Here is a 13,718-nt window from a genome sequence, read left to right on the forward strand (position 1 = left end):
GGAAAGGTTTCTCTTTTTTAAAATGATTTGGGACCATCTTGCATCAGACAATTTTAGCATCCTGGAATAATCAAAACCTCTTTAAAAAACAATAAACACGTTTGAAAATTTATCTGTTTACTAATGAAATTTGCTGATAATGATTGCCTGTTTAAAGCTTTTATTACTTTCTAGTCCATTTTCTAATAAAAATTTACATCTGCAATATATCAATAAGCACATGATCAAGTTTGTTTATAGAAAGAGCATGTACTAGATGGAAAAAAATTAATACAACAACTTTGTATCCTAACAGATAATTTATGGAAGCATTTGACATTAACTTCAAATAGTTCCTTCATCATTTTCGGGCAGTGTTTACAAGAAGGGAAAAAACTTCTAACTTCTCCAGTGTTCAGGCAACAGGAACTACACAGAAAAGCCTCTGTAACCGATATAACTTGATGAAAAATAGAAATCCACTAACCTCTACTGTCCTGGGTTTGTGCAGCCAGATTTTGGTAGCAGCGAGGCTACAGATGAGCTGATTTGAAAAGCAGCTTGAAGCTTCTCCCATGTTTGACAGACCCAATTTCAGATGGATACACCACTGGTGAAAGCCGATCCCATCAGTGATAGTGATATGGTAGTGACTAGGATAACATAGTTAAGAAGGGGAAAAAAATAACTGCAGAAATATTTGTGGCCAGAGAAGTGAGGCGTGAGAATCTGTGAGAAGAACAACCAACAGCAAAGGAGGAGCAGGAGATGTTCAAGGCACCAGAGCAGAAATATCCCTGCAGCCCTCGGTCCAGCCCATGGAGATCCTGGTATCCACGTCCCACGCCAGAGTCGCGGGATGCCCAGAGAAGGCAGTGACCGTGTGGGCAGCCCATGCTGGAGCAGCCTCCTGCAACACCTGTGTCTTCTCAGAGAGAGAAGCCCATGCTGGAACAGGTCTGCTGGTAGGAGTTGTGACCCTGTGGTCACAAAAATAAGTTCTCAGGCCTAAAGACAAAGTAATATACAAGAAATAATTAACTTTTTAAAAAGTATCATTCAGCAGTCATTTTCCAGTATCACTCTAGAAACTAGCTTATCTTTTTCTTTCATAATAAAGGTGATTTTTCATTACTTAGATTCATATGCCTCACTTTCTTAGAGATTTTCCAAATTAGAGTAGGTCTGTGTATCACAGTCTTCCTTTGACCCAAGAACAAAATATGTGTTAATGACTAAAAGAAACCCCTAACCTACATTTCTGAAATTTTAGTAATCTTAAAAAGCATCATGGTTGATGACTAAAATGCTTTGACATTGAAATTATCTATATGAGTTGATTACTCTACTTCAGACTAGAAGAAAAATCCAGCAGCACGGAAAAAAAAAAAGAGAAAAGAGCAATGAAAGGACATGCCAGATTATGTGATGCTTTTGTTTCAGTCAGAGACCCAAATATCAGTACTTCTGCTTCCATTTCAATTTTATTGGGTTATCAAACATAACACCATTCTACATGAACAATACCATCAACACTAAATCTACCATATGTGGCAAGCTTACATTTATAAATAATTATATCCATATTTACCTGGGAATATCTAGGTATATATCATAATTTTGACTGTTTCATTTTCTATCTGTATGTCCTCAAAAAGATTTTATAGGTAAAAAATACATTTATAGTTGAAGAAAGTCAAATTATGCATGAATGTTTTGAAGTACAAGAATAAAAAGAAGACCATGATTTTTGAAGATATATCTCTTGCTTTAAAAATCTGCTCACTTTTTGAGGATCTTCCCCACTGTGAAAGAATCTGCATGCTGAAGTTCTGAAAATCTGGTGACATGGCAGTAAATATTCAGTGGAGAATTTAATTTCATACTCATTAACTTTCTGAAAACAATGCTTTTGAGCAGAAAGCTGGTATTCCTTTTCAACAAATCTAAGTTATGATCCTGAACTGAAATAAGAGCCTAGTTCCCAAGACAGAAGTTAGAGATGAGAGACAGTGTTGTGCATCATGAAAAGAGGCATTTAAATAATACACAACAAATAGAAATGTAGTCTTCTTTCAAAGCCTAGTTCTGCATCTATGCTCAAAAACCATGAATCATGAGGCACATGATGAATGTCTGTAAATGCTCACTGAGACTCAGAGTAAAGGTCAAAGTATATAATATCAGTCAGTCAATCAGTCCAGCATCTGTTTGCATTGATTTTCACAGACTTTTTCAAATGCACAGGTGTGGCATTTAAACTATTTCCTGCTGAAAGTTATGAAGCATCACAATGGTCCTTCTCCATACTTCAGCTCTCTACCTCACATGCCATCTTAGTATCTCATCCTTGCAACATGGTAAATCATTCTGCATTGTACTAACTTCAAATAATTCCTCAGACATAGTAGGATTATTTCAGTGTTAACTTATATATTGTCGTGGTTTAACATTTGCCAAATTTTGTTTATCAACTGGGAGATAGGACTTTGGGAGAAAAAGGCAAAACAGGCACAACTTAAAAGTAAAAACAGATAGATTTTATTAATATACACTAAAAAAAAAAGAGGGAAAAAAATTGAGACATCCTGAGACATTCAAATACTTCCTCCTCCTCCAAACTGTTCACTTTCCCACTCACCACAGAGAGAAAATTATTTTCAGTCAGTTCCCACCATTTAAACACGATTCTACATCACCTTGGGAGAGGAGCCTCTCCAGGGTTATGGAGAACACGCCACAAGAAAAGGTCTGGTGGCTTTCACAGATCTGCAACCGCTCAGAATTTTTGCAGATTCTGTGCAGTCTCACCTATATAACAGTTTTCCATGCTGTTTATGAGCTTCCACATGTTTGGGGTACTGTTTTAGGAATGCTTTTCTAGTACAAAACAGGGATTCTCTTCCATCTCTAAATTCACTTCTATCTCAAAAGAGATAGAAACCTCTGTGTTTTTTCCCAGGAGCCAGGGACATGTTCTATTCAAAATTCTCAATTAAAACCCATGTATATCAATACACACAACCCTTTGGCTAGAACTTACATTCCCCCAAGCAGCATTAGGATATTACAAAACCAGTCCATTTCCCCATAATTCACATCTAGAGACGTCCGGTCAGAAATGTCCACTTCCTCCATCCCATCTTCCAATAGTCACTCTCAGTTCTTTCACTGAGTTAATTTCAATGCTGTCTCTCTACATTTCAAATCCCTCTGTCTTCCATGGAGGAGGGAAAAGGGTTAAAGTCTTTGTCCAGAGTTTTTTTTCTCTCCAGCGGAGTCTTGGAACTTCAAGGCCACAGGTGATGGTGGGGGGAAGAAGGGGGAGAGAGAGAGAACACAGGCTCAGGAACGCTGATGGATGAAACTTTTTCACCCCAGGTCAGATCTAAAGCGACTCAAACTTGGCTCAGCTCCCTGGAGCTCGGGAGAAAAGTTCTTAAAAGTCTTTCCTCCTTTGGACCAGTGGCTCTGGCAACCAAGGCCCAGAGCACAGCCACCATGGTCCTGGTGCAGGGCCAGACTCTGGTTTGCAGTCCTCCTCCTCCTCCTCTCCTCATCGGAGGGGCTGGGAGGGGACAGAGGGGACACGGCCAGCCTCACCTGTCCCACAGGCAGGGCCCGCTCCAGAGGCCCAGCAGACCTGGCCCTGGGGGACCAGCCCAAACCCTAACTCATGAGATGGTGTTACCTTTCTGGTGGCCGGAAAAGAAAAGGGAAGAGTCATCTGAGAACTTGTGATTTAAGGCTGTGTTTCCAGAGACGTAGAAACACTCCCATTCGTCAGCCAAGCTGTCAATCACGATCCATGCTAGAACTTCCTTTTAAAAAAAAACTTTTCATGTTCATGTTAAACCACTACATCTTTGCAGATAATTTTACAGGATCAAGACCATACTGTGTAAATATTTGGGTCATGTACTATATCTAAGGTATATTTGAACTGTATGATTGAACACAGTCTATTTTTGAACATAATACACAAACAGTCAAACTTTTGAGGTTTACATATTATAATCTCTTAAACTCTTATTAACAATAAGATAATTGATAGGTTTTTTAGATGTGCTGACACATTGGGATTAATTTTTTGTTGAGGAGAAAATTCTAAAGCGACTCAGTAAGCCTTGACCACTTTGAAATAATTGATCATGTTTTAACCTCTCTTGGCTATCCCTGTTTTTTTTATTACCTGACATCCTTCTCAGTCAGCTCCCACTTCTCTTTTTGGCTAGGGTTTGTTTCCTATTAAGAACTTTTTTGGTGGGCCCTCTGAAGAAGTACACTTTATTTCTCCATGTGCATAGTTCCTGAAGGAATCTCAGAACACTTTAGCACTTATAATAAGAGCAACTTCACATATCTTGGAATATATACCACTAGATTCCTACAAGGTTTCTTTCTTCCTATGCCTGAGAAAATAGGCCTAAACTCTTGAAAACCATTTTTACTAAAAAGTTCACCAACTCAGTGTCAGCTTAAAGCAAAAGACTAACTATGAAACCTCAAACCATACTGTTTGAGAGAAAAATTCAGAGCTGATTTGCATGAAATTTTAGAAAACAAGTCTGGTTTTCAATTTGCTATAATTTTCAGTAGTTTTGAATATATGAAGATAGCCATACATTCCCCTCTGCAATTACTGAACTTTTCTAGAGCTACCAATGGAGAAACAGCAATTTTGATTTCATACAAAACAGCTGATACTGTTGCAGACCGTCTTCTATTGTTTTTATGTTTGGCACATTGCAAGACTTTTTATTGTGCAATTTTACAACACCTTTAGATTCAGAATTAACTGGATATATTTGTTTCTTCACTGTAACCACAATATATGTCAGTATTTTCACTTGCATGAATCAAGTGCTCTCAAACTGAGATGAGCTTTCCTGATGCAACTTAGATCTCTTCCAGGGCAAGATGTACCAAGCCCAGGGAAAAAAACAAAATCAGCATTCATTTTCTCACATTTTTCTCCATTTGGGATAACACAAACCTAGAATTTCCTAACTTATGATTAATAGAATATGTGCTTCTGTTTTTTGATAAATTCCAATCAGAAGTGAGCTGGCAAAGCAAGAAGTAACACCAGGAGTGTACATCCAGATGTTGTAAACTTTCACCACTATGTGATATTTCCAGAGGTCTATTAGAAAGAAGTTAATCTACAGGGATTGCCATTTTTGTTTATCTCAGCAGTGGAAATGCACTAGGTTGGTTTTATTTTGCAAGTTTTTGATTTTTTTTTCCTCTAATCTAATGATGATTTATCAATAAGTCTTTAAGTCAACTTTCCAAAGGTATGATTTGATTATCTGTTGGGAATGAATGAGGAGGAAGAAAGTTGGTTGATACAGTGCTTCTGGAAGAGCTAGATACTCTCCAAATTTGAAATCACACACTTTGAACTGGACACTCAAGCCAGGTGTGCAGGTATTCAGATATGGGGTGACAAGTGTTGAGAAACCAAAGCTTGTAAATAAATCACGTAATATGATTTCTTCCTTGTAGGGGTAGGCCACACAGTAAGGATGAAACAAGATTAGGAGGAGAACAGATTACAACAATGTATCTGTCTGCCTGTTAACATGATTTGTTCTTTATTATGCAATATCTACTGCTCCATCTGATCTTGTTTAAAGCTCTTTCAAATTAAGAACATGTTTGTTCCCTTAGGTCAAGATCCCCAGCTCCCAATTCCCATGTCAATGACATCTTCAGCTTTGTGCCAATGGCAAATCTTGAATTATAGATAACAGATATTTTAGTAACAAAAAGCTAAATATGTCTAATACTTCCCCATTTGCTAAATCTTAACTGTATATAATAATGCACACTTTGTGAAAATATTCTGGATTTAGGTGGAATAGCTGTATGCTTACATCTTGATAAACCAGCTCAGTATTACCAGTTTTCAGATTTTTTGATTATTCCCTCCTCTGCTCTACAGAAATTCCCTTAATTTCTTACAATAAGTGATACTGCTCCCTTACTCAGACTTCACCCTGAAAAATCTCATTCATTAGTTAAGTCAGGACTCTCCCTGTCCTATAAAAACAGAGTTTCTGAGCATTTCCATAAGTTCCTGTTAGCAGAGTAAATTCCACCTTCACTTACAAGCTTCCACACTTTTTGGGGGGAGAACCTATTAATTTGTGAGCATGCTCTTACTAGAGACTAAGAGTTTTCAAGAAATTTTCTGTAGAAGCCGACTTGTTCATGCCAAAAAGAGAAAGGTGATTATTATATCAGCTCTCATGCTTCAAGATAAGCCCGCTAAAAATTTGGAAGTTCATAAATTTCCCAGCTCCATTAGAGTTCAAGATTTTTATTGTTCTAAATTTCGGTCTAAGTTTAATCATTTTACTGAGCTTGTATAACAGTGAAAGATCTATTTTCTATATAGCTAGATATAAATCTATTCAGAAGACACTGAACATTAAGAAGAAAATTTAAGAAAAGACAAGCACAGTGCCCAATATAATTTTGAAGAATGCAATGATGATGCTTGAGAAATAAATTTTTTTTCATTTTTACATTCAGTTGTTACCCTGTTGGAGCAGGTTTTTTACTTTTGTCTTAAAGTTATGCTACAGAAGAAGAAAATCCCTACAAGTTATGCTGCTAAAATAATAATATCAAGCAGTTAGAACTGTGAAAATCAAGGAGTTGGAGCTGCATTTGTGATTTTAAATTTGTTCATTTTAAGGCATAATTTAAACTGTCATTACTATAAGCTGTCACTACACAATTACTTTGAATATTTTTCTGCATAATTCTCACTCGGTATGTAGTCATTATTCAAGTGAGTAAATACTTAGTGGAAAAATTCAACCCATCTTTATCTACAATCACAGAATCATAGAATGGTTTAGGTTGGAAAAGACCAACAAGAGCCTTCATGGGGAGATCTGATGAATGTACTAGAGTGATGCACTGGCCAATAACATTAGCAAACACTAAATTTGATATATTTTCCCTCATTAAACTCTCTTGAGTTATATGTATTATATGTTATACATAAACTCTCATGAATATATGTAACATTCATTTACAAGACTGAACTAACACCATTTTTTTAAGGCTGCCATTTCTTCCTCCAGGACTGTACTGCAGCCTAAATCCTAAAAATGTCCAAAAATGTTGAATGTAGAAATGCCCACTGCTGGTTCCTCCTGGAAGCCCGCAGTACTACGAGGCAGTCTATACAAGACTGAAATGACAAGGCATTTCATCTTGTACACACGGAATAGCAGTAATTACTCAAAATTAATGCAAAGACATTTTCACTGAGAATCGGCTTCCTTCAAAGAACAGCTTGTTCTGTATAATTTAATAAAATATACAAAATAATTTTTAAAAGGGTAGAAAGCCTACTGAATGTAATAATGAAGATATGAGAGGGATTCAGACATTTTGTTGGTTGGAGAGTTAGCGCAACCTATGCAACAGACAAACACTAGTTCTTAATTTGAGAATGAAAAAAGCGTTGAAGAACAGTTCACAAAATCCCTCCCAAAGCCCTTTCAAGTAAGTAAGGTAAAATAACAGATTCCTACATCAATAACATAATTTATAAGTTGCTTCACAAAACTATTAAAGCTGTTCTGTGATTATTCAATCTTGTGCCAATGTGCACATCATTTCTCAAATTTTATGCTGAGTTTTAAAAGCATGGACTGACCACAATGCCCACACCCCATTATCCGACAAAAATAAAATTCTAAGAAATCTGTCTTTATAAATTTTGCTTACTCTCAAGTCAAATAGACCAATATTTTTATTATATTTGATAAAGAAAAATAAAGACATACATTGCACATTGACCTTTACAATAACATTTTCTTTCTATTAGGTGTGCCAAATAACAGTTAAGTCTGATTTCTCCTCCATGAAACCTGTTAGATTGCTCAGTCAAAGAATTCCTTCAAATATTAAATACATGTATAGTTTGTTATGCATCATCAGAAATCATATATTTTTTCAATTAATAAGATTTCCAGAAACAGCTGATCATAGATCAAATTGTAATTTGTGGAAGTTAAAAAGAAATTTCCAAATTCTCAGCTGTTGAGCAGCAGGTAATTGCCAGTGAGCCCTAAGAAAATATTTTTAAGCCTATTAGCATCGTCCAGTGTTTCTTGGGTACTATTAAGATGTAAGTACCAAGAAAATCATATATCTTTTGATTTGTCCACACTTCTATCCTAGAAATTTCGGATCTGGTACAGTGAAAGACTCTTGGCAGCTTTGGCTTAGGAAGTCCTGCTTTTCCTAACCTGTGAGATGGATTTTCAGAGTCCTCCCAGGGCTTCATGCTTCAGCACAGCTTTCTGGCTACTTATATTTTAAGTGCATATTTTACAACTAACTTTACATCACCAACCCACACAAGCATCACAGAAGCAACTGCCACCTGGACCTATTCACAGATGATTTGGTTGCATATGACTTGACAGGTGCTGTTGATTCCATCTTAATGCCATTAACCTATGAAAATACATTCAACATAACTGCAGCCTTCCACGCTGAACTTCGTAAAGTAGTTCAAATCATTGTTTGCTGCAGGTCATTAAGAAACTAGTAAACAGACTATTTAACAATGATGCTAATGTAAATTTTCCATGACAGCAGTCACTGGTACCCTGCTGACAAATGATAATGTCCTCACAATGTGTCCTTAGAGCTCAGTAATTACTTCTGTATTCATGAGTGTATTTGGCTGGAAGTTTACCTGATCTGAATGTTAAATCTCTCTGCAAAGTTTACATGTGCGAAGTGCATCAGGTGCATGTACAACATGAATTTGTTCAAAATACTTCTGAAAGAAATAATCTGTTCACCTCAGGCATTACACAATCTTTTTCCCACCACTCAAGATTCTGCCTGAAATACTGCTTTATTGAACTATTGCTTTTAGCTCCTTACCTTACAAGATAACACGATACGAAAACATTTCCTGGAACAAAAAGTGAAATGCTCCAAAAGAACTGTGAAGAAAACCTTTAAAAGTGTCTTGGCTACTTGTGTTAAACAGGCTTTTGTTATCTCAAACTCCAATAGCATAGTTTGAATCACAGTTTTATTATGATGATTCTTTCAAGCTGCTTTTAAACCTTCTAAACTCTTTGAAGGACAAAATTTGAATTTCAGTAGTTAAGACACAATAGCTAACATTTTTAAATGACTTTTATTTTAAAGTGTCCACTACTTGGCTAAATTTACCTCCAAATGAATAAAGAAATAACCAATACTGTATTTGAAGCATCAATGATTACATGTGGAAAGTCATAGTAGAGAGGCATAGTCTCAGAAAATAAGAAAATGTGTATCTTTAAAGAGAGAGAATGGGGAATCCAAAGAAAACAGGACACTTCACCTAACTACAGACTGCATTAAAATGGAATAGATGTGTACGCAGAAAACTTAGAAATGCATAGAAATACTTAGAAATACTTGAATAAAATCAAATAAGGTGTATTTTTCAAAAATTAACAAGCTAATCTCCTGGGGCAGGAGGGCGGGATAACTATATTACTGGATGAGCTGATTTTGGCTGATTTCCTTCCTAGTAGCTGGTTTGGGGCTCTGGTTTGTATTTGTGCTGGAAGCAGTGTTGGTAACACAGGGATGTTTTAGCTACTGCTGAGCAGTACTTACACAGTTAAGGCCTTTCCTGCCTCTCACCCCACCCTACAAGCAAGTAGGCTCAGTGTGAACAAGGAGCTGGGACGGGACACAGCTTGGGCAGCTGACCCCAGCTGACCCAAGGGACATTCCAGACCATTCAGCACTGTGCTCAGAGTATAAAGCTGAGAGGAAAAGAAGGAAGGGAGGATGTTCAGAGTGATAGTGTTTGTCTTCCCAAGCAACCATTACATGCGATGATGAATCCCTGCTTTCTTGAAGATGGCTGAACCCTGGGCTGCCCATGGGAAGTGGGGAAGGAGTTCTTTGCTTTGCTTGTGTATGTCTTTTTCTTTCCTTGTGAAACTGACTTTATCTCTACCCATGAGTTTTCTCATTTTTACCATTCTGATTCCCTGATCACGCTCCAGGGGAGCGACGAAGTGGCTGTGTGGTGCTGAGTTGCAAGCTGAGGTTAAACCATGACACAGGGAAGAAGAATAAATTTGCAGTGTCTTGAGTACAGTAAGAAATTTAATATTTTTTCATATCAAATTCTCATAGGAAAGTAAGGGAAATGTCATCTAGATGAAAAAGCATACAGAGACTGTGTGTGACTTCTTCGAAAGCTCTTCTTAAAAAATTACTATCAGTATCAAATGGGGATTTTCTTTCAGACTGTATTCTTCAGAGATTTCAGGCCCAATTCTGTTCAGTGCTTTGATTAAAAGTATGGATTAAAATGTTAGAAAATATTGTGGATTAAATAGGACATGTGAGATTACAGAAGTCTGGAGCACAACCAGAGGATCCAGAACTGTACTGATAAATACATAATCTAGAATTAAAAAACAAATTAATAAAAAAAGAAATAAAGTTCAGAGCAAAATACCAATAAGGAGAAGAAACAAATACTGAAAATGCCAAGTGAGGTAAGAAGGACCTGGAAGTTTAAGAGTATTGGACAAGACTTTTGAGTCAACAGTGCAGCATTACCTAAAAAGAAGGAAAGGGACAATCTATTGTCAAGCATTTTGCAGGTAAAATATGGGTCAGAATAATTTCCTTCTAATTGTTTACAGGGAGAATGTAGCTGAAGGACTGCCAGTGGTTTTCCGTGCCAAACTTCAAAACACACGCAGTCACTCTGGAAAAAAACACAGAAAAACAGCAGGAAAGAGAATAGGGCTCAGAAAGTAGTAGTAGTGAAGGAAGACTGCAAAAATAAGGGTTTATTTTAGTTTAGGCAGACAAAGACTTGATAGATCTTTTACAATATGGGAGATTGTTAATAGGAAAGAAAATGATCAATTGTTACCAGTTGTTCATGTGAAGGAAAGACAAAAAGAACTCAGTGTAACTTGCAGTAAAGACTAAATAGGTCATATATTAATAAAAAATTTGAGAGGATAAAGCTTGAACAGGACACCCTTGGAGAGTCTTTTAGCAGAAATTCTAAAAAAAAATAGCAGATAAAAATCTCTGTAGGAAGCTGTGGTGTATTTGTTCCTTCCCCAGAGCCAGAGGACTGGACGATATAACCTTTGGAATCTATTCCATCTCTGCATTTCTAATTCAATGACCACATGATGTGCTTTAGTAAGGACCACTCATGGGTTTTTTAAAAGAGTGCTCTAAGTGACATAAGGTTAGATATTTTCACCCTTTCTCAAGGTGGCATTTTCTTCCTCCAAAGGCACCCCTGCTTGCCTTGCACTTACTTACAGATTACAGTGCTATTTAGCACAGAAAAAGACTGAGAAAGTTAACATAAAATGCATTTTGGGTCCTTTTTGTAAGTGTGCATACATCAATGATCATAACAAAATCTGACCTGTTTTAAAAGAAGCTCAACAAAAAAAACTCTGTACCAGTAATCCCTAGTCCTTAGAGTATGAATCATCAAGTGTGTATCAACTATTAAATAAACCAACAGCTTATAAATTAATTTCTTTTCAGGAACATTAGTGCTAGATGGGATCATTACAGCACTAAATTGCTTCATAAACTTTACTTAATAATGCAACAGATAAACCCACCTTGTAGCCTCACTACATATTTCTGAAGAAGAAATAACTGGATAAAAACTGGTATGTCTTGACCATCAGAGTATACTAGTAAGAACTTATAGCATTTAAGGCATGAAAGACTGATTCTCTAGGGAAACAGATTCTAGTTCTGCAAACACAGCACATGGCTATAGCTGAATGACAGCAATTATCTAGTCTGCAGCTTTTGAAGAGTGGGGGACAGGGGCTGGAAGCCAGCTAGAGCTGAGCCAAAGAGACAGATTTATTTGAGATAAACTTCAACCCTATCATGGAGAGAATAATACAATTTTGAATACAGAAAGGCCGAAACTGTGGGCTGAAAATGCATGTTCAAATCCAGGCAATATTTTATGGGCTCTAATTAATGTGAAAATTTAGCAGAAAATAAAGAATGTGTGTGTGTGTGACTTGAGAAAAGCATGGCTTTACTTGATTGCATGTTTTTTCCTGAAGCTGAGAAATAGCTTCATGTTAGTAAGCAATGCTTTGGTACAAAAGTATAGATGGTATGACAGCAGTATATTTATCTCTCAGACATGCAGATACAGGTCTGTTAGGGACTGGGAATTGCAAGACAAGATCACAAGATGTAGGTGAAAAGTATCATTTTTATTGGCAATAAACCTCATGAAAATTAATTTTTATGAGCAATTTAGTGTATCAAACTGCAGTTACATTCTATAACTATGATTTTGCAGAAACAGCATTGAAGGCTTCCTGGTTATCATGCTTGAAATATTTTTTATCAAATTTGTTTTACTTCATGAGTTAAAAAGACAGAGCAGAGGCTTCGTCTCAGGAATTTCACCATTCCCTTTCTCCCTCTGGATCCGGAATCATCCTTTTCACTCATCCAGCCTCATCAATACTGAGACTTCTACAGCTGGACCTGATGAGGTGATTCTCTGATAGCAGTGACACAAGCCACACAAAAACCAGCTCACTCCTTCTTGTGGGTGACAGCACACAGGAGGTGAACAAGAGAAATGGGCTAAAAACTATTGCCTTCAAACAAAGGTGAACTTTCAGGTGTTTTTTCACAAGAAGAGACAATTAGGTCAATACAGCAAAATGCTATGGGTAGTGAACAGAGGATATGCTTTACATGGTTCTGACATCTTCCTCACTCTGCTGTGTAGATTATATCAGAGAGTTTATGGCAAAACATTTTAATGAGAACTAGTAAGAAAATGAAAAATATATTCCAACAACTTTTAGCAAAAAACCCCCAAAGTACAAAAATATTTAGGGTGGAAATCTTTTTTTTTTCTCATGGAATTAGTGTGATGTTTTAATACGTTTTTGTGGTTTTGGTTTTTGGTTTGGGTTTGGTTTGTTGGGTTTTAAGAAACAGACTTTTTTTATTTAGGAAAAACAAATTTTCATTCATGAGAATTCACATTCCAAATATCTGTAATTACCAAAATTGACTTTCTGTTTCCTGATTTTCTTCTGGTTTCTTCCCATCTCATTCCACACTGAATTCAGTTTCACTACAAAGCATTCACCTGCAGGGAGTTCTCTTTGTTACTGTGACAGTTCTTTGCTTAGGAGAGGTAGAACCCATGTCCTGATCCCAGAGAAAAAAGAGGATTTTTAAGTACTGCACAATCCAGAAGAGCCATATGCCTGTCTTCTGTCCACAGCAGAAGGATATGTGGGTTAATGACCTTTCTCAACCTGCACCCTCTCTTTCAGGTAACAACCTGACTTTTTGGTGTAGGTGATTACTAACTAGACTCCTCAGATAGACCCAGGGGAACCCTTTCTTTGCTACTTTAGAAAAGTACTGAAATGAATAAGTGTAGAAAATGAGAATGAAATACACTTACTTTAAACCCTATTTCATGTAAGTTTGCAGACAGCTGGTCTACCTTGCACAGTACCTGTAAGACTAGTAATAACTCATTTTGAAATCAGAAATTATTATAAGTGATGGGCAGATACCAGCATTAGCAAAAGTTGATCTTTTTTCCCTGTATAAACAAGACCAGATGGGCTCAGGTGGAATGCTTTTAAGTTGCTGCATTTGCCCACAAGCACACCTCTTGATGAGGAAAT

Source organism: Sylvia atricapilla, chromosome 2, assembly GCF_009819655.1.
Source record: "Sylvia atricapilla isolate bSylAtr1 chromosome 2, bSylAtr1.pri, whole genome shotgun sequence".
In the NCBI taxonomy this organism is placed as follows: Eukaryota; Metazoa; Chordata; class Aves; order Passeriformes; family Sylviidae; genus Sylvia; species Sylvia atricapilla.